The sequence below is a fragment of the Microtus oregoni genome, unplaced genomic scaffold, assembly GCF_018167655.1.
Source record: "Microtus oregoni isolate MIOR12 unplaced genomic scaffold, Mior012 000002F_ref0000024, whole genome shotgun sequence".
NCBI classification, from domain to species: domain Eukaryota; kingdom Metazoa; phylum Chordata; class Mammalia; order Rodentia; family Cricetidae; genus Microtus; species Microtus oregoni.
Window position 1 is genome coordinate 5,412,839 of NW_024543061.1, and position 20,997 is coordinate 5,433,835.

Sequence of the window (20,997 nt, forward strand, 5' to 3'; positions counted from 1 at the left end):
GAGACTCTCTTCTTGGTTTTGTTATGTTTCTTTGTCTTATTTTTTGTCATTGGTGTTTGTTCAAGACAGGGTTTCTCTGTGTAGTCCTGACGATCCTGGAACTTGCACTATAGACCAGATTGGCATCTCTGCCTCCTGTGTGTCAGGATGAAAAGCATGCTCCACCATGCCTGGCTGACCCTGGTGCTTCTGTGTTCTCTTTACTATAAATCTGATCATAGAAGTCTTTGTTTTCCCCCTAGAATTTATCATAACTTTTATTGACTCTTAACAGATTGTATGCAGATCTTAGGAATTGTCTCTGACATTGATAAACATATACCAGCTTCTCTTTTTTATACATATATATTTTCTTGTTCTTGTTGTTTGTTTGCTTGCTTGCTTTTCAAGACAAGGTTTCTCTGTGTAGGACTTGCTGCACTGGATCTCACTCTCTAGACCAGACTAACCTTGAATTCAGAGATCCACCTGCCTCTGCTTCCTGAGTGCTGGTATTAAAGGCATGTATCACCATCATCCAGCTTCTACATGTGTATTTTAAAAACTTACTGTATATCATTCTACACAGTTATATATTTTGTCTTTCTATTATTCTATTTCTTCAGTTACAAATCTTTTGTGTTTATGTTATGGGAATAAACACATTTTAGAACTTTTGTGCATGTATTACCATAATAATGTCTAATGGTGCACAGATTCAAAGTTTTTTCTAGAAATCATAAGCATGAGTCAGAACATTTTAAATTATATTTATCATAATTTTTAAGATGTTTTTTTTTCTTATAGCAGTTTTAGGGTTACAGAAAAATTGAAAAGTACAAAGCTTCTATTTTCCTGCACAGTTCATGCAGTCTCCCCTTTATTTGTATCTGCACCAAAGCAGCATGTTTCTTAAAGCTGGTGAACCTACAATGATACATCATTCCCCAAAGACCATGCTTTACCTTAGGATTCACTATTGTCCCATGTGGTGACTAGGAAAAATGAGGCAGGGGAATTGCCTTCAATTCTGGAAAGACTGGACTACATAATGTTTTCAAAGTTTACCTATACTACACAACAAGATCCTGTCTTAAAAACATATATACAATCAAAAGAAAAAGAAAGAAACAGGGAGGGAGGGAGGGAAGGAGGGAGGGAGGGAGGGAGGAAGGAAGGGAGGGGGAGGGAGGAAGGGATCATGGAAAAAGTAGTTGAGGGGAGGAGAGAAGAGGAGGAGAAGACAGGAGAGGAGGGGAGGGAAGGGGAGGGGAGGGGAAGGGAAGGGAAAGGAAGGGAAGGGAAGGGGAGGGGAGGGGAGGGGAGGGGAGGGGAGGGGAGGGGAGGGAAGGGAAGGGAATGGAAGGAAAGGATTAAAAGGATTCAGCCTTGGTCTTGTAAATGTTGAATTTGCTCAGATGCATTATTTAATTTATCCTCCATTGCAGCATCATACATAATGATTCTACTCTACTATATGCTTCTGTGCTCCAACTGTTTACACCTTACTCTTTAAGCCCTACTATCCAGTGGTCCCTTTAATGCACCCATAAAAATTCTGTCTTTTTCCGAATCCTATATTGTTGGAGTTAAATAACATTCAAGTTGGAATGTTTCTCCCATTTAGTTCTATATTAATTTCCTCAATGACTTGTCATTGCTTGATAGAACATTTCTTTTTATCTTATTAAATGATGCTCTGTTATCCCGTTTGCAAGAATTTGTCCTTCTCCAGTACTCATCCACTAAAGAATGTCTTGCTTGTTTCCAGTTTTAGATAATTACAAATAAATTTGCTATAAATATCTATAAGCAGATCTTGGGTGGCTGCAAATTCTTAAGTCCTTTGAATAAATGTCAACAGGTACAATTTCTGCAACACATTGTAATCATATGATTAATTTTGTGATAAACTCTGAATTTTTCTTCAAACTGGATTACTGCTTTGCGTTCCCACTAGAAATACATGAGCATTCTAATTGCACCCTCAACCCACCCTATGCGTCCTCAGCACTTGCTGTCCTCTCTGGGCTTCTGTCCATTCCCATGGCTGTGAGGAGCCTTCTCACTGATGTATAAGGAGCAATTAATATTATAGTAACCAAATGTCATTTGGTTATTTGCCATCTGTGTATATTCTTCATTGGTTTGTTTGTAAAATGTCTCCAGTCCATTTTTTCATCAGATTGTTTTCACACTGATAATTGTTAGACTCCTTTACATATTCAGTAGCTGTTTTAAAACATTGTCTTATACACCTCTCCTCCTACCAATCTATGGAATATCTGTTTTCTTAGCAGGGCAGAAATGTCATCTCACTAGATTACATCCCCAGCCGCTTATAGCTTTTCATTCTATGTTTAGGTCATTAAGTCTTTCTGAGTTGGGCTGGAGAGATGGCTCAGCGGTTAAGAGCATTGTCTGCTCTTCCAAAGGTCCTGAGTTCAATTCCCAGCAACCACATGATGGCTCACAACCATCTGTAATGAGGTCTGGTGCCCTCTTCTGTCCTTCAGGCATACATGCAGACAGAATATTGTATACATAATAAATAAATAAATATAAAAAAGTCTTTCTGAGGTAAATTTCAGTTAAGTGCTTAATATCTGTTTCAAGATGGGAATAAAAATGCTCAATTAATCCAGAAATCTTTTCTCTATTATATTGCTTTGTGCCTTTGTCAAGATTCACCAAATACGTGAATCTGTATGTGGACTCTTTTGTCAGTTCCATGGATTTGTCTACTTTTTTATTAATACTGAATTTTAAGGCTAATGTAACTTTCTATTATAAGTTACATTAAGTCCTTGAAGTCAATGTCAGTCTCCGAATGTGTTTTCTTTTCTCAGTTTTATCCTATATTTGGCTTTTATAGCAAAAGTGGAGGAAATACTAATGTCCAAATGTGATTTGGACTTATCAAATAGAATTTTGAAGTACATCATATTATTAAAGAGAAATTATTAGATTCAAGTAAATATGAAAGCATTTTGTAATCTACACTTGAAACAAGCATCACCTCTAGCTCCAGTGGGTCTTTGTAGATCAATGCACTGTCCATTTCTAAATCTCTGTATTCCCCCTTATATTCCATACTAGAGACCCATTTGTTCCTTAGTCTTCTACATGATGTTTATCTCATTGACACAGACAATTGGTCCTTTCCCTTAAGCATTTCTTTTTACTGGACACACTGCACCAGTCCATGTTCATATTTCAGTCCTCAGTTATGACAATCTATTTAAGGAAAGTCAATGTTCAACATAAAGACCAGGCAAACATTTAGGTTTTCTGAATATATTATACAAAAAATGGACCCATAACACAATTGGAACAGCAGCAATAGTATTGACTATGTAGCTTTGATTCTTAAAAGTTATACTTGATATCCAAAAAATAATCTGGAAGTTTATTATGAGTTGAATTAATTATAACATTAGTGTAAGGGATACTCTCATTTTCCAACAAAAAAACCATATCTGAAGGAACACAGCAATATTCTCCATGCCTCCTACAACCTTACCCTCCAGGGATTGAGACTGAAGCTAAGCTGGGCACTGAAGGAAACATGTGTGATAAAGAAGGTGTTTGGGTTTTTTATTCATCAAGTTTTACCAAATATATTCTAAACTTTGCATAGTTATTAACACATGTACCTAAGAGAAACTACACTTTAAACTGGCACTTAACTTTTTAAAAGGATATTAAGTTAAAATTAATTGATAGAAAAATGTTGAGGTCTGGTCCCATCAGGAAATAAGTAACTCATCAAATGTTTAAGTGAATAAATGTGCAGAAACCTAATCTAGTCTCATTTGCTTCTGTGCTTTATAAAAATAGAAAACGCCAGTATGTCAGATAACTAAACCTGGAGAAAGAGTTGTTTGGTTTTATTCTTTTAATCTATAGATTTGAAGCTATTCCATAAAGTTGTCAAATCTAAATTACTCTGACTTTCTTTTGGAAGATTGACAGTCTTCAAGTCTGATAAAGAAAAGTGACTGTAGTAAAGCCTGCCTAATGGATGCCGCTGTATTTGTACCCATTTTTTCATTTTCTATGCCTGTATCTCAAAGGTCCTTAGCCAGAGGTTGAGTGGTCCTCTTTACATGAGAAAGAAGTTGGGACAGAAATAAAATTAACTGTGAACTGAGTGATCCTTCCATCTGTCAGTTTAGATATTAGTCAAAAGTAGAGTAACATTAGGCAAGGTGATTGACAGGAGCAGTGACTTGATTGACTTAATGTGTCAACAGCACACAAAAGCTCCAGATCTGCCTTTTAATAAGTGAATGGTACCCGCAGGCTAAAAAATAATGAATACCCTCTCTTTGAGCATCTTTTCTCTATTTAACCTGCCATTCTATACCTTGTTATTGGAAGCAGACACTATCTTTGTCTGGTGTAAAAATACAGTTCTTGGAATCAGTGTCACTTTACATAACAGAGATGTATGAAGTATCTTTTGCAGAATGTGGATGGGAGAGGAGATGCTTCAGAAACCAAGAGAGTACAATTTCAGAAAAAAATAAAATGGAGCAAATTTCTTTCCTCAGTTTATATCTAAGTCAATTAGTAACTATTCGTAGGTCAAATAACTAGTCTACTTCCTCTGCCTGAATGATAAAGCATGCAATTAAGTGTATTTTATCAACAGAAATATTATATAACTTTTGCCACAAGGTAAATGAGCTAAGGGGAAATATTGATGAATAGAAAACATATCTACTTCTTAACTGCATTATGCATTGTTCTTCCTACTACAAATCTAATCTAAGTTTCTGTTTATGAACTACAAAAACACACATCATTTATTTATGCATTTCTTATTAATTTACCTGTAAAATATTTTATTTAGCTGGTCATTAAAGTAAGAAAATTAAATGTGTGAAAATGAAAAAGTTGTAGAACTTCTCATACGTTTTTCCTTTGTAAGAGATGCTGGCTCATCAGAGAACACTCACAAGTGAAACAAGAGTAACAAAAACCATGAGTGTCTCCATGAAAGGAGTCTCCATGTGTCCATCACAGCTCACAAAGTGATAATACCCGTGCACATGAACAAGTAAAACTGTGCAGTGTTTCTGATGGTTGATATTGCATCAGCATGCTAGAGCATCACCCTGAGGGAGAAGATGCAGACAGTGTCTCCCCCTATACTTTCTTAATTTATTATCCTATTTATTATGCATTAAAAAACTCTAGGTAAACAATCTACAGTGACAGAAGTTTCTATTTTCAAGTAGTAAAATACTGAAAATCTTTTCTCCCTTTGAATATAAGAAACAATCCTACTTAGTTAAAAGACAACAAAATACAAGACACAAACCTGATTGTTGCAGCTGTCTTTAATGAGATTAATAAGGAAACAGTGCTGGAAACATATCATCCTCTGAAGGTTAAAATGCATCTAGAAAAGCAGAGAAACTCATTTAAGCAAATAGTTGTTCCTCCTATGAACTCTATTGCCTTTTCCTCTTTGTTCGCTAGTATTTTTATGTTTAAATTCAAGTTTTCTTTGCACTTGGAGCCTTCAAAAAAAAAATCTCAGGAGAAAATTTACGCGTGAACATTTGTAACATCAAGTTAAATACCACTTCACACAGGTGCACTCTGTCCATGTTCTTGCCCCTGCCAGGACTGACAGCATAACTCCCATGCCCTGCAGAGAGTAGAAAATCTAAAATCTAAGGAGAAAATATACCTGTGAACAGTCATGACATCCAAGTTAAAGACCACTTCACGCAGGTACACTTTGTCCTTGCTTTTGCTCCTGCTAGGACAGATAGTATAGCTCCAGGACCCTGCAGAGTAAAAAAGCTTTTGTAGCTGATTTCAGCAAACAAGTGTTCCTCTCTGGGCACACTGTGGCTTTGCTGAAGTCAGTCTATTTCAGGGCCTCTATTGTCTTTCAGAAATAATTGGGGAAGAAAAGAGAAGAAGGGCTTAGGAAGTTGTTGGAAAGAATTCCCGATGATTTTAAATTTCAACAGGGTTAGAAGGCAGCATGGGTAACATGAGATGTTCGAAGATATGTGATCTATGTCTCAAAGCAAGAGGAGGAAATAACAGTTCAGGGAAAAAGAAAGAGAAAGAGTTTCATCTGTATTTCATATTGCTTTGTACTGGTCAGTTTTTGTCAAGTTGGTGCAAACCTAGATTTATCTGGAAAAAGGAACCTCAACCGATAAAATGTCCCCATTGGACTGGAGGTTAATGATCAATGTGAGAGGACACTGCCCATTGTAGGCAATGCCACCTGGGAAGATGGTCCTGGGTGCTATAAGAAAGCAGACTGAGCAAGCCATGGGGAGCAAGTCAGTCAGCAGCATTTCTCCATAGCCTCTGCATCATCTCCTGCCTCCAGGTTCCTGCCCTGAATCCCCTCAGTGATGGAGGTGACCTTAGAGTTGTAAGATAAAATAAACCCTTTCATCAACTAGTTACTTTTAATCATGGTGTCTATGGTAGTGATAGAAACCCTAAAATTTTAAACGTATGTTCTTTGTTTTTTTTTTAAGGGAATTGTATATACCTACAACTTAAACAATTAGTTCGGATCACAGAGTTCAATTAACAAATGTGCTGCTAAAATGACAACTTTTTAAAGATGGAGCTTCATGAATTCCAGGTTGGCCTCAACCTTGTTATGTAGTTGAGGATGACCTTAAATTTATAATTCTGCTGCTTCTACCTTGAGAGTCCTAGGACCACAGGTGTGTACCACCATACCTGGCTTATTGGCACACTTTTATGATTTGTAAAGAGGTCTTTCTAACATGTAGTGGCTTTAATATACATTCAAGAGTCTTTTGTCATTTCAACAGGTTTTATTTTGACAGAATTGTAATGGCTATCTTTTTGTTCATGTAGCCAAACAAACCATATATATATATATATATATATATATATATATATATATATATATATGCCAGGATAAAAGAAGGATCTCAACATTTTTCTGGGTATCTGATCCTAAACTTAATGGTTTATTACAAATTTTCTGGTTCACTGAGCTAGGCAGCCTACTCACAGCAAATTATATATATATGTGTGTGTGTGTGTGTGTGTGTGTGCGTGTGTGTGTGTATTATACTCATCTATCAGGAGATCTTTCCAAAAGATACAGTACAGTATTCTCCAGGGCCTAGATCCCATCTCTGTCCTGATACCTGACAATCTTCCTGATCCAAGCATGTTACTTCTCAGTATGAGTGTGTCTAATAGTCACTTCAAAAGGGACATAAATAATTTTGATTTATTCCAAAAATTTAAAAATAAATGAGCTTAATATTCTGCTGAATGAATTTAAAAGTACATGTAGGAGCTATGTTCTACCAAAAAAAATTCTAAAACTACACTATTTTTGTGTCTTTGAGACAAACTAAGTGGGCAGTCTTGGAAGACCTGAAACTCTCACTTTGTAGTCTAGATTGGCTTCAAACTCATAAAAACCTACCTGCCTCTGCCTAACAAATGATGGTATTAAATGATGTCATCACATCAAGCACCTCTCTTTTAAAAAGTGTATGAGCTGAGTGTTTCATATAATGTGTTTGGATCATATTCACCTACTCTCTTCCAATCTTCCAACACCTACCCTCCTTCCAAACCCACCTTAATATGTGTCTTTTTTTTTCTTAACCAATCAGTATCAATTCATGCTACGTGAATATTTTTGGATGTGTATCATCTACTGCAGCTTGACAATTGTTGTGTATGAGGGGAGGGGATAGTGTTCCCTAAGAGTATATAGCCCTTGGTAAGTCCTTCAGAACACCACCCTTAATTTTGAAGCTCAGAACATTTCTCTTTAATTTCAACTTTCAAAGCAGGGCTAGTTTCTTCCCAGAACATTTTCTCTATGTTTTAGTATCGAATACAGAAAAAAAATATTAAGGCTACAACGAGTGTGTAAGAACATCTAGGGCAATTGCCTAGGTTCGTAACTTGGGTTTGCAGCTTATTAACTGTGTGATCTATGCAAGTTAGTTAATAGCTGTGTCTTAATTTCCTCATATTAATTATAGAACTATAGTAATAATTTATAGAGGCGCTATGAGGCATACATATTTTATACTGTTAAATATGTATGTCTTTTAAACACGTAGTCATGTTCATTCCCACTTTACTTGTTAAAATGATTCTTCCCCCCTTTTCTCCTCCCATAGCCTTAAGAGACCTCCTTTTACTTTAATGTCCATATTTTTCTCCCATAAATTCCACAGATGGGAAAAACCTTGACATACTTTACAGCGAGGCTAGTTTATTTTTCGTAACATGATGAGTTTCAGTTGCACCAATCTTTCTGAAAATGGCATGATGTCGCCCTTCTTCATTTTGATTTTCAAATAAACCCAATTACAACTCCTTGTGTAAGAGCATCTTGGTAATACATTCCTCTATTGATTGACATCCAGACTGATTCTATAGCTTGGATCTAACATTAACCAGTACACTGACACAGGATGTATAGTCTCTCTACAATAAGAAGGCTATGCTACTTTTAAACATGTACCCAGAAACAATATTGCTGGGTTACTGGCAATTTTGTTGTTACAAATCTTCGCACTGATTCTGATATCCACTGGACTAATTTACGTTCCCACCAACACTACATAAGATGCTTTCTCTGTATTCTCACCAACATTTCTTGTTTGGTTTCTTGATGACAGCCATTCTGACTGAAAGAATTGGACCATGATTCTTTTTAACTTAAAAACGGGGAAGTCTCCAAAAGATGACAGAGAGATAAGATAAGAGAGATACACAGGTCACATGGAGAAGTGAAAAGCACACTGGATACCCCTTCTTTTACTTGGCACTATGGTTACTCAAACCCTGAGGTAACTTCCTGCTCTGCTCTCTCCCTCATCAGTGCCCAAGTCACTGAGTTGTTCAAAGCCCTGTTGGCAGTCTGAACTAACTCCATGACCAGTCAAAGTATATTGAATTTTAAATGTTTTATAGGCTATGACTTGCCTTCTGGAAATTAGCTTTTAATCTATTTCATTATACCATCTTATTGCCTTAAAAGACTAGAATTATGAATTAACTCACTCACTTATTAAATCAGTTATTGAAGGAGCTTGGTGCATTATGACAGACATGAGCACAGAAGTCAGAGATTTGTGGGACATATCAACATTGTCCTAGCCCTGTATTTTGGACACTCTAACTCATCCCTCAACTTCCCACCACAATTTTCCCAATCTTATCACAGAAATTATAGCAACCCTCTTAGCCGAGACAAAGGAATCTCTAATATGGTGTTCATTGTCTGTCATTTCTTATCATGCAATAAGGACATTGAGTCCCGCCTTACAACACTGTATTCCCTACAAGGGACACAAAATTAAAATTGTTTCCATGGTAAAACTCCTCTAGGAGATTTTGGCTTTGTTTTTATTTAGCTTTGTTTATCTGGATGAGGACGTTATTGACTGTCACAAAGATTGGAGATACACTGTTGCCTTGTGCTTAGGGAGTCTAATGATTGTAAAATGCACGCGACAGCCTAAGGGGAAAAGCTGCCTTACCCAAATGCAAATAGCATCCTAATTGAAAAACAGTTTAATAGACAAGGCTGATAAATAAATCAGCAATTATACTACAAGAAAAATAAACTAAATGTTATAACAGATACAGTGAGAACATTACTATATCATCACTGTTATCACAAGATGATACCTTTATCTGTAAAGTTTGCATTGTTCCATTTAGGCCTTTGCAGCCAAGTTTGAGGAGAGTAGTGCTTATCAGTGCCCCATAAACTTGAGTGTATGTACAAATCAAGAGGACAGCCTATGAAGATGAAGATTAAGACTCAAGTCCACTTTCAATAACTGATCTCCAAAAGAAACTAAGTGGTGTGTTATATAGAGCACAGATAACACTGGTGGTGCTCAGTCCCATCTCTGCTCTACAACTGTGGTTGGCCATCTTTGAGCTTCTGCCCCCACCTCTGCAGTGCTTTAAGTTTCCTCCTAATATATGCAATCTCTTCAGGAGACTCCAAAGCTACCCCAGCTGTGCTGTCAGAACCCTCCCAAACTGGAAATACAAATTAGTTCAGATCTGTTGGAGAAGGGAGGCCACTTGTTGGTTCCTAGCCACCTGGCTAACTTAGACCTGAAATAATCACACAGAAACTATATTATTTATATCACTGCTTGGCCCATTAGCTCTAGCTTCTTATTGGCTAACTCTTACATGTTAATTTAAGCTATTTCTATTAATCTGTGTATCACCACGTGGCTGTGGCTTACTGGCAAGATTCCAACCAGCATCTGTTTCTGGTGGCTCCATGGCTTCTCTCTGTCTCCACATTCTTCCTCTTAGCGTTCAGTTTAGTTTTCCCCATCTAGCTCTCTTCCGCTATATCTCTGCTTTAGACCCAAAGCAGTTCCTTTATTAACCAATGGTATTCACAGCATACAGAGGGGAATCCCACATCACAGATCCCACAAAAGGCAACTTGAGTTCATGAGTGACTGGTCCAAGAGAAGGAAAGCCAGTCCCTTGCCAAAGGAATAAACTCACTAGAAGCACTCTCACTGATGCTGCCCAGTATCACATCCTCTTTGCTTTCCCCTTCCCTGAACTGCCCCAGGGCATACTTCAGGCTCTCCTAGGAAAACTCCCTAATAATTCACTTTCACGCCAAACATTACAGCATCTCCTTACTTCAAAGACCTCAACTGAAAATATCCTCAGCTCTACTCTTTGTCAGCTCACAAAGCTCTGTCAGCATCCAGCATCTATCACAGCTCCGCCCACCAGTCACCTCTCCCTTGTTGCCTTGCCCCAAAGTTGTGACTGCATCCTCTCTGGTCAGGCAGCTGTATTTCCACCCATTCTTCACTTTCTCACTCTGGCCTAGAGACCTTTTAAATTTTCAAGATTATGCCAGCATCTAGCATGAAACCTTGCAACGACTACTGTTTGTTCTTGCAGTAGCCTATAAACAGCTTCCTAAAATACTGCCTAGAAGAGCAAGTTTCGGCTTCTTTGTCAGTGACCACTCCTTGAATGCCCTAACCTTCTGGTTTCACCTTTGCTACCCTGCTTTTTTGGTTTTTTGCTATCATTATGTTTCTCCCCTAAGGCAGTGGACTCTGCTGTTCTCTTGGACCCCCACTCATTCATTTCACATCAAATGTTATTTCTTCAAAGAAACCCACTCTGACGAACTAGTGAAGTAGATTCCATAGCTTCCAGTACTTTCCATCATACATTATTGCATTTGTTGACTTTTCTGCTGTTACTGTTCAATATTAATTCATTTCTTGTTTATCATTTATTATTTATTGACACTTTCAGTGTCACTGGAACATAAATTTTTCTAAAAGTAGAATATTTTAATTAAATGCTTTGGGAATTTCATATATTTATAATATTATTTTAAATCTTATCCAAATTATGTCAACAGATTTTCTGTAGTTGGATCATAACAAATATTCTTAGTATTCATTAGATAAATAAAATAGAAGTGGTTTATTCTTTTAAAAATGATGAAAATGAAGCTCAAAATATAAAGTGACTTGTTCAAAGTCATAGACTTATTGTAAAAATACATTTACTCCACAAAGATTTTGATATGCATTGTTTTGCTGCATTAAAATATTTGACTTGATTTAAATTTATTGGGTGTCTAACTATCCTTTAATATGACCTTTTGCATCACTGAATAAAAGCTCATAAATGAAATGAGAAATATCTGTGAAAGCAGTCACTTTAACCACCTCTTTGTCAGTTTCTGTTATACCACTTGTCTGTTCAGGGAAAAGGGAAACTGGAGAGATGGAGAGAAGGAAACAAGGAAGGGTAGGAGTTGAGGGACTTTTGCTCAAAGTACATTATACATTTTTATAAAAATGTTTTTATAAACCTTAGCCACTACACCTAAGGCTCGGAGAACATCTCAGAAGAGGGTGCAGAAAAATTGTAAGAGCCAGAGGGGCAGGACAGGATGTCTGCCTCAAGACTGTCTTTTATATATGACAAGGAAGCTGCACCCAGGAATTCTACCAATTTGGTTGCCTAAACAAGACCTTAAAAACGATCATATCAATAGATATGCTAACATAGACTGGGAAATCTCACAGGGTTTCACCCCTGCAAGAACTACATGCAATTGGTGGTGATTGCTAGGAGATAGAGAATTAATCTTCCTCAGGATTGCCTAGTCAGTTTCAAAAGTCAGTCCTGAACACATGAGCAACATTAAGTGATGTCAGCAAGTTATGTTTATAAACTTACATATAGGTATATGTATAACAACTATAATTGAAGAATAAAAAGTCGTGAATTTGAGAGAGTTGAGAAAGGTTGGGGACTGAATGGTGATGTGGAAGTGTCATATATCAATCTGTTGATTTCATTGGTTAAGCAATAAAGAAACTGCTTGGCCCTGATAGGTTAAAACATAGGTGGGAGGAGTAAACAGAACAGAATGCTGGGAGGAAGAGGAAGTGATCTGAGAGACACCATGCTCCCCTCTCCTGGGAAGATGCGATAGCTCGGCTCTCTGAGGCACACATGATGAAGCTCAGACCCAGGATGGACATAGGTTAGAATCATCCCGGTAAGCGCACCTAGCAGTGCTACACAGATGATTAGAAATGGGCTAAATTAATATGTGAGAATTTGCCTAGAAGAGGCTAGATAGAAATGGGCCAAGCAGTGTTTAAATGAATACAGTTTGTGTGTTGTTATTTCGGGGCATAAGCTAGCAGGCGGCCGGGGTGCTGGGGATGCAGCCCCGCTGCTCCATATTACAACAGAATGGAAGATATCGAGGGAGAGAATGATGTAATTCATGTATGAAATTCTAAAAAAAATCTGTACCTTTGCAATAAATATATAGCAGTAAAAATAAATCCCTCACTATGATATGACTAAAATATACGCATGCATTATCTGAGAAGTTTAAAGAAACTTCAAAGTAGGCACATGGGTGTTAAGTCGTCTCTTCTTGAAAATATTCTCTAGAAGAGCCTGGAAGTGTACTAATTTTATTTATCAATATATATATCGTATTCTTAGAACAGTGCTCAGTACCTCATTAATACTACCACACATATAGGCTGTGCATATGGTGTAAGTATTGCGCCTCAGATGGAAAGGAATCCTCCCAGTCCAGAGCCAAGGATATTACAAAGTCACCATAATCATAGCAGTTTACAGCCCTGCTCCAGGAAAAGGTTTCCCCAATATACCAATGTTGCTCCACAGGGGAGGGTTTCCCAACAACTTTGTTATAGTTCGCTCAGGTCCCGGGGAGTGTAACAACTAGGCTGCTCTAGGGCAAGGGTTCCCAGGGAAAATGTTACAGTTCTGCTCTCCTCAAAGCTGTTACCTCTCTGCTCCACTCCACTCTTGGGAAAGAAGGTCTAACCCAAACCTCAGTCAAGAGATAAATTGGAAGGGAGGAATCTAGTAGGGTGGCTCCCTCTACCAGGTAGAAAGAGGCAGCTCCCAACTAAACAGATATAGGGCTTATATAAGGCTTCTTAGGGACAGACTTTTTCCATTGTAAAGATTTTCAGGGTGGGAATTGGTCAGATTTCAATCCCTAAGATTGAACAAGCTCAGAGATTGGCTGGATTTTGTGCACAGGGATTGGTTGGTTTCCTGCTCAGTGATTGGTTGGTTTGTGGTTTTGTGCTGAATTTGTCAGAGGCAGAGTTTGTTTCTTTGACTTTGGTTTCATTGGCAGGATGTGTTTCTCTGGATGACACTTTTACCCTACATTATGGGTGTAGGAAGGCAGAGAGAGAGAGAGAGAGAGACCCAGAGAGAGAGAGAGAGAGAGAGAGAGAGAGAGAGGAGAAATCTCTGAGGCTGGCATCCCTGATGCATTCCAAGTAAAGTGTTCACTTTCCTGTACTTGTATTGTTCTTGGTGACTTGGCTGGCTTTACACAGCTCATCTGTTATCACAAGATCTGTCTTGCACAGCTCTCTGAAATTATATTGATATTAAAATTTTAAGGTACTTTCACTTATTTCCGTTCTTGAAACAAAAGAGAGAAAACAATTTTTTAACAGTGTTTTGTTGCCTGCCATAGTGTGATACATATGCACTCTTATAAGAAGAGACACACTATAGTTGGTCTAATGAAACGTAACTGCATCCTTCCTTTTTCTTCATGAGAATGCTTTCAACATACAGGCAACAATGATACTGCTCCCGCAAGATGAGAATAACTTGAGGATGAGAAGAACATCTTGGATTCTTTGTAGCAGGCAAGGGAGCAGGCAAAAGCACTTTGTCCGAAGTACTGCCGTTTTAGACTTCAGATTACATTTTATCTGTAGGGTGAAACAAGCTCTAGGAGAGATGGTAGCTTCCCAGTAACTGACCGACCTCTTTAGACAACAGAAATAGTCTGTTATGTGCCTTAGTTTTCTAAAGTATTATGGCTGTTCTTAACAACAGAAAGAACAAATGAATCTTATTGGCTGGACTAAAAAGCTTACATTCTGTGTCAGTTGACAACAATGGAATACATAGGAAAAGCCCCTAATCTTTGACTCCTGAATGATGAAAAATGTAACTATAACTTGGCAACAAGTGTTTGTGCTATTTCTGCTTTAAAAACTTCTCTTCAACCCCTGCTGTGGGCTGCTAGGAAAAGCAAGGCTCCTGAGTCCTTGTCCTGCCGCCCTGATTGATCAGTGACCCCACTTGTGTGGTGATTTATTAGACTTTGGAACCCATAGCTGTTGTCACTCTCTTTGTTGTTGGCCCACAAGGACAAGATGTAAAATTTTCTGCTTGCTCCTGCTTAGCGAACAAAGTAATCTGTTAGGATTGCTCCACCAAACTTCTGGTCTCATCAGTAGCTCATCCAGGCCTCCTTTCATGTTCTTCCTGAAGAACAGAGTGCTGGTTTTGAAGTTTGCCTTCATATCCTAGCCGAGAAGCATTACTCTTTGGTGGTAGATGGTCCATCACTGTGACAAGCACCTGCCAGATATGATTCTAAAGGACAGAAGATTGATTTGTGGTCTTTCAGAGATTTGGTCCACACTAGGATGGATACTTTGTTTCTGGGCTGTGGTGAAGCCAAGCAAAGTGGCAGAGGGAGTGGTGAGGAAATGAAAAGACAGAAGATAGTCCAAAACAAGGGGTGCATTTTCAGAGCTAGTAAGCTGTGCTCTCCAACTGGACAACTCATCTTGCTTTCCACTTCTCCACAATAATGCCTTCATATTTTCAACTAATTAACCAAGTGCCTAATCTATGAGTAATGTTGGAGCTTTCATGGTCCAATCACCTCTCAGGAACAGCACCGGCTGAGTCCAAGCCTTCAGCACGGGAACCTTTATGGAAATATCGCCCATTTTTCTCCTAATACCTATGAGCAAAAGCATATTCCTTTGCAAATTTCATGTAACCCTGCATGACTACAGATTTGAGGTCTGCATTAGAAAACGCATGGCAGAAAAAAAATTCAGGATTTGGAGTAAAACACATGAATTTGAACCCAAAACTTTACAATGTGCTAATCTATTAACTTTAGATTGCTTAGCATTAGTTTCTTTGCAGGACAGGAAACTTGTTTACACTATTTGAAAAAGTTAGAGAAATCCTGGAGAGTCCATTAACTGCAAAAGACAAGCAGGGAGGAGAGGGAGTGGGATGGGGATGTTAGCATGGTGATTGCTAAAAGGTGGGAAATGGGAAGATGGATTCGGAAACATTCCCCGCTTCCATGTTTGAATGCAACAAAGGGTTCTACACCTGCCTTATGTTCCCGTGTCCTATATGGTGCTTCTCTTTCCTCTGAGGCCCAATAAAACTGCACTTCCTCCAGTTCTGCCCATGTCACACTGATCTCTGGACCATATCCCCTTCTGGGGCAGAGAGGGGGCAAGGGGTTGCATACAAACACATACCTTTATGTCCCTGTTAAGGTGCATTTTGTTCAAGCTCCTGTATGATCTTGAGCAAGTCAGTTTGCGTTTCTGAGCTTGAATTTCCTTCTTATTAAAAAATGGTTGACAGGGGCATTAAAGATAAATCACAGAACAAAGGAATGATGTCACAAACTTTAAAAAGGTTTACCAATGGTCTCAATTATTTGTGACTATTTGATAAATAATAAAAAAATGTTACTGAGCCAAAATAATAACTTTTTTACTCCTTGAAGTCTGGGGTGTGATCAACTAGATAACTAGTGCCTGAGGCCAGGCACTTGACCGTGGTTCCTTAGCAGCAATAGCCAACATTTCCATAGACAGCTTTATCTATTTCCTGTGTTTCTTCACAGGGCAGCTAAACCTTTTTACCTGGCATCCAAAGCCTCTATCTTCGGCTTACAGAAGGCTTGTTGCTATTACTCTGCTCTCAGCCAAAGCCAGCTACAGAGCTAATCCCACAGTAACTGCAGCAGGCGGTATCTACTGGTGGCCACCAAACAAGCCAGGAATGATGTTTCACTTTTGTTATTCTGTTATGCCATTTTGTGGTCTAGAGAACATTACTGATCATCTTTCTAATTTTTTGAGTCAGAAGTCTTATTTAGTAGTTTGAAATTTATGTTAATTTATTAGGCTTGAGTTGTTAATGATGTTTATTAAAACTTTGTAAATTTCACTTGCCTGTAAATCTTCCTGATGCAAAGTCAAAGAGACTATTAGGGCATGGCTTATATGTGAAAATGATTATGTTGATGTTGGGACCCGAGGGCACTCTCTGAGTTACAGCTAGGTTGTCCTTGCCACTATGCTATGTTCCTGAATTTCATAGAATTTCTTTTGCACAAGGGCCAAAGCTGGCAGCATCAGAGCGATTGATTTTCTATTCACAGCTCCTCTTTTCCACCCAATGAATTTTACTGCCGTATGGGCCGCAACAGTTGTACCCTGTAATTCACTCCACTACCTTCTTCTTCTCACTGAAAAACAAAGTCTGCCTATAAAAGAAAATAGCTTCTCTTGGGGAAAACTTGGACAGGTTACTAAACCAAAAACAACATGACTCTAGTGAAGGTCAGGACAAATTCAGAATTGAAAGACGTCTATTTATTTTGCAGGTGCTGCCTTAGTGAGCTTTGATATTTTAAAATATAACTTTGTAGCCGGGCATGGTGGCACGTGCCTCTAATCCCAGAATTTGGGAGGCAGAGGCAGTTCAATCTCTTTGAGCTGGAGTCCAGACTGAACTACATAGTGAGTTCCAGGAGAGTCAGAGCTACATATTGAGACCCTGTTTTGTTTGTTTGTTTGTTTTTTGAAGCCAAATAAATCAATAAATAAAATAAAACTTCATGACTTTGCTTTATTGCACTAGGAACTAAATGTCCATAAGTGTGTCAGGTACAGTAGGAACTAAATGTCCATAAGTGTGTCAGGTACAGTAGGAACTAAATGTCCATAAGTGTGTCAGGTACAGTAGGAACTAAATGTCCATAAGTGTGTCAGGTACAGTAGGAACTAAATGTCCATAAGTGTGTCAGGTACAGTAGGAACTAAATGTCCATAAGTGTGTCAGGTACAGAGCACACTGCCTCTGTGCAGAGCTGGTTTCCCGCGTGCTGTTTGAGAAGACTTCTACCCTCTTTCCTTTTCAACACGCTGTGCTGCTTGCTTAGGATACTGGTGCCTTTCTTGCTGCATTTCCGCTCAAACTTAGCCCTTCCTTTAAAACATGCTTCTAGCAGAAAAAGTACAAATTATGTACTTTGGTGTTTGAAGACTATTCAGGTGATTTCTGTATCGAGTGAGGCCCAAGGAACAGATAGAAAAGGATAAAGAAAGGGCCAGGAAACATGAAAAAACAATCCCAGAAATGGAGGCATAAAAGAGGGGGAGAGGAAAATGAAGAGGGAGGGAAGGAAGGAGGGAGGGAGGGAGGGAGGGAGGGAGGGAGGGAGGGAGAAAAAGGGAGCACAGTGCCTGACCTCAGAAAACCTGGAGCCAGAAGGACCCAGGATTCCCTCTCCCTGCCTCTGGAGGCCTGGAACAATGAAGAGATGAAGAGGCACTGACTGTACTGTATGAACGTGCTATTTTGTTAGCTTCTTTCTGGGAAAGATGACAGCATTAGGAAGCGCATTTGCATTTAATATCTACTTAGCTCAGCCGCAAATTGTATTGTGTTTTGACTTAAAGAAAAAATGATTGATAATAACACAAAAATGAGCACAGTCATTTAGAAGAGTGTGTTTACACCAAAGAAATTATGGAAGCAGATTAAGATTCACAGGACCTGGGTGCTGTAAGCAGTTATTTTGGGGGGCTGTCTGCAAGCCTTTGACACAAGCTTCTCTCGTGAGCTTCTCTCATGACAGGGCAGTCAGCCGTTTCACCTAATGATGTTTTATCTGCTCTTAGTGGTTTCATCTCAGCTACCATAGCAACGCCACCACCATCCAGGACAGAGCTGTGCTGCTTTAGCTATTGCTCTTAGCTGCTCAGAGCACTTCTGTAGTCATCATATGGATTTTTTTTATTAATAGCTTTCCGGAGGGGGAAAAAAACAGTATTTTGAGAGATGCTTATGAAATTTTTTTTCATGGAGCAAATACAATATTCCTGGGGCCTAAAGTTTATGTGATCAGAGAGAGGAAACAATACTTTAGAAAACAAATATAAAACTGCAAATTCAAATTGGATACAAAAGTGAATATTAAGTAAGAATGAAAAAAGACAATAGCACATTATAAGGTGAAGACTATAAATACCATGTTGTAATATCTATAAAAATAACCTTTTATTGTTTTACCTAGCTGTCACAGACACACACTTTTTTGAGTTTTTGCCTTAAAATGCTCCTTCTTATTGATTCCTTTTTCATGTAGGATGTTTGTAAGATCCTTTTTGGAGAGAAGGTAGAAAAATATAATTCAATCTTTTCATTATTCAGGTATCAAAATCAATGTTGTTCTTATCGACAGCCTGAAATAGCTACTTTTAGTTTCAAATCCCACTGTTGGCATAGCATGTAAGTTGTTAGAAATTCTGTCACATGTGGGAAATCCTCTAGCAAGTTTGTTGCATATGTGTGCTGCCAGACTTAGTATTTTTTGTTGCAACTTTCATTCTCCACAAGCCAAGTCCTTTTCTCCTCTCCTCTTGAAACAGTAACAGCTCTGCGCACCAGAAACAGCCTCCTTATACAGCGCCCACTCCAACCTACCAGACTGATGTAATGATCAGACCAGTTGGGGTTCAGAGTATTCTGGACCTTTGACTTAACCATCTGGGAAAATGGCTTCAGATCACCATGTTTTCCCGATGATTCTTTTTCAAGTACACTCTTCAGCTGCTCTTATTAGAGGCCAAATTGCCAAATGCTACTTCCCTGCTGTTACACCAAAGGGAAGCATGGCAGAGGGAGTTACCCTTCAGGTAGGTTGGCTGTAGTTGAGATGATTCAAGCAACCTTGCCATATGCCCTCTTCACCCTGCTACATCAGTCCAAAGGAGTCTCAATAGCTTGTCGACTTTGCATTTCTCCCTGTCATCCTATATCTCATTTGTTTGCATTTCTTTTAGCCTTGTCAGATCATCATCAGCCCAAAGACTAACTGCTCATGAGAAATACAAGAATGAGTAGCCAAAAAGATGCACACGCATCTTCAAGTCCCCTTCAAGTCCTCTCAATTACTCAGATCTTTGTTCTTGGACATCAAGGCTCTCCTAAAATTGTTTTAGAGTGTTCAGCCAAGCTTATATAGCTGATGTTTGATCCGTATTTCTTTGCTTTATTTTTTCTGAAAGCAGATTAAAGAATTGGAAAGCACACTCAATATAAAAGTTAATGAATGCCAGTGACTTCCCTGATTGTTTATGAAAACATTCAGTCCCAGGTGTGTGGTTGACAGATTTCTCAGTGAGCACTGCCAATATGCATGCCACACAGTCTCCAGAACATTTAGTGCAAAATAGTACGTCCTTAACACAGAAGTGGATACACAGAGGACAACAAAAACTTCTCATCAACTGTGGAAATGGACGAGAATTATTTTATTTTCTTCCTTAGTTTTCAATAGTATAATCGAAGAGAGCAAAGACATGATGTGATGATGCATCCATTCATAACGCAAAACCCCATTCCTCTGAGCGCTTGATGAAAGAGCCTCTGTGGTTTTCAGGTTTGGTTTCCAGCCGTATCTATGAGTAACTATGCCCAGAGGAAAGCTAGCAAGTAGATAGGAAGCAGTTTACTGTTTTGTTTTATGGTCAAGATCCTTAGTAGCTGTTTTGTTGTTCCAGGCAGGGATGTCTGCGGCAGTGATTTTTGCTTTTTATTGTTTTACGTTTTGTTTTTGTTTCTGTGTGTCATGATGTTGTACTTTAAATGATCATTTCTGGCTTTCCTGACATACCTTCAAATCACTCCACAAAGCATGTAATAGTTAATTCTGGTGTTGAGGACAATGAAATTTGAGGTCCTTGTCCCCAGATCCTGGCACAAAGCTTTTAAGACCTTAGAATCCCCTAAGTGAAGAGGATAAGAGCAGCAGCTTTTATTATTCATAATATATCCTGCTGAAAAGGGCTTACAATGGCTAATAATCAGAGAGACATAGTGAAAGCAGAAGAAAGCAGAGTAGCTGCATGCAGAATACAGCTGACATCAAGACTGAACCAAGGCCTCCATGTTCAAGCTTCCTGCCTGTCCTTATTCAAAGTTTATCTGGAGTAAAGCTGGGAATACAGAGTACCTTAAATTGTAAAAATCGTGAGCTACACAACAAAAGGATTTCTTTCTGTTTTTACATTTATTTATTTTTATTTTTATGCATACGGGTGTTTTGTCTACATGTGTGCCTATGTATCATAAGTGTGCAAGGCCCATGGAGGGGGGCACTGGATCTTGTTAGGAGGAAGTAACAGATGGTTATTAGCTGTCGTGTGGGAACCGAACTCGAGAACAAGCACTTTGTAAGAGCAAATGCTCTTGATGGCTGAGCTATTTTTCTCTTAACTCTGCTTTTGTTTGTGGTGCTGTTTGTTTCAAGTGGAAAGGACCAGCTTCAGGACAGTGAGTTAGCCAGTGCCT

The 20,997-nt window shown here is 38.6% G+C and overlaps 1 protein-coding gene across 5 annotated transcripts in view; it reads left to right on the plus strand.

Moving 5' to 3' along the window:
* The window catches only part of Grid2 (glutamate ionotropic receptor delta type subunit 2), a 1,406,062-nt gene that overhangs the window by 1,203,195 nt on the left and 181,870 nt on the right, over positions 1–20,997 (plus strand). The gene's annotated exons all lie outside the window — the stretch shown is intronic.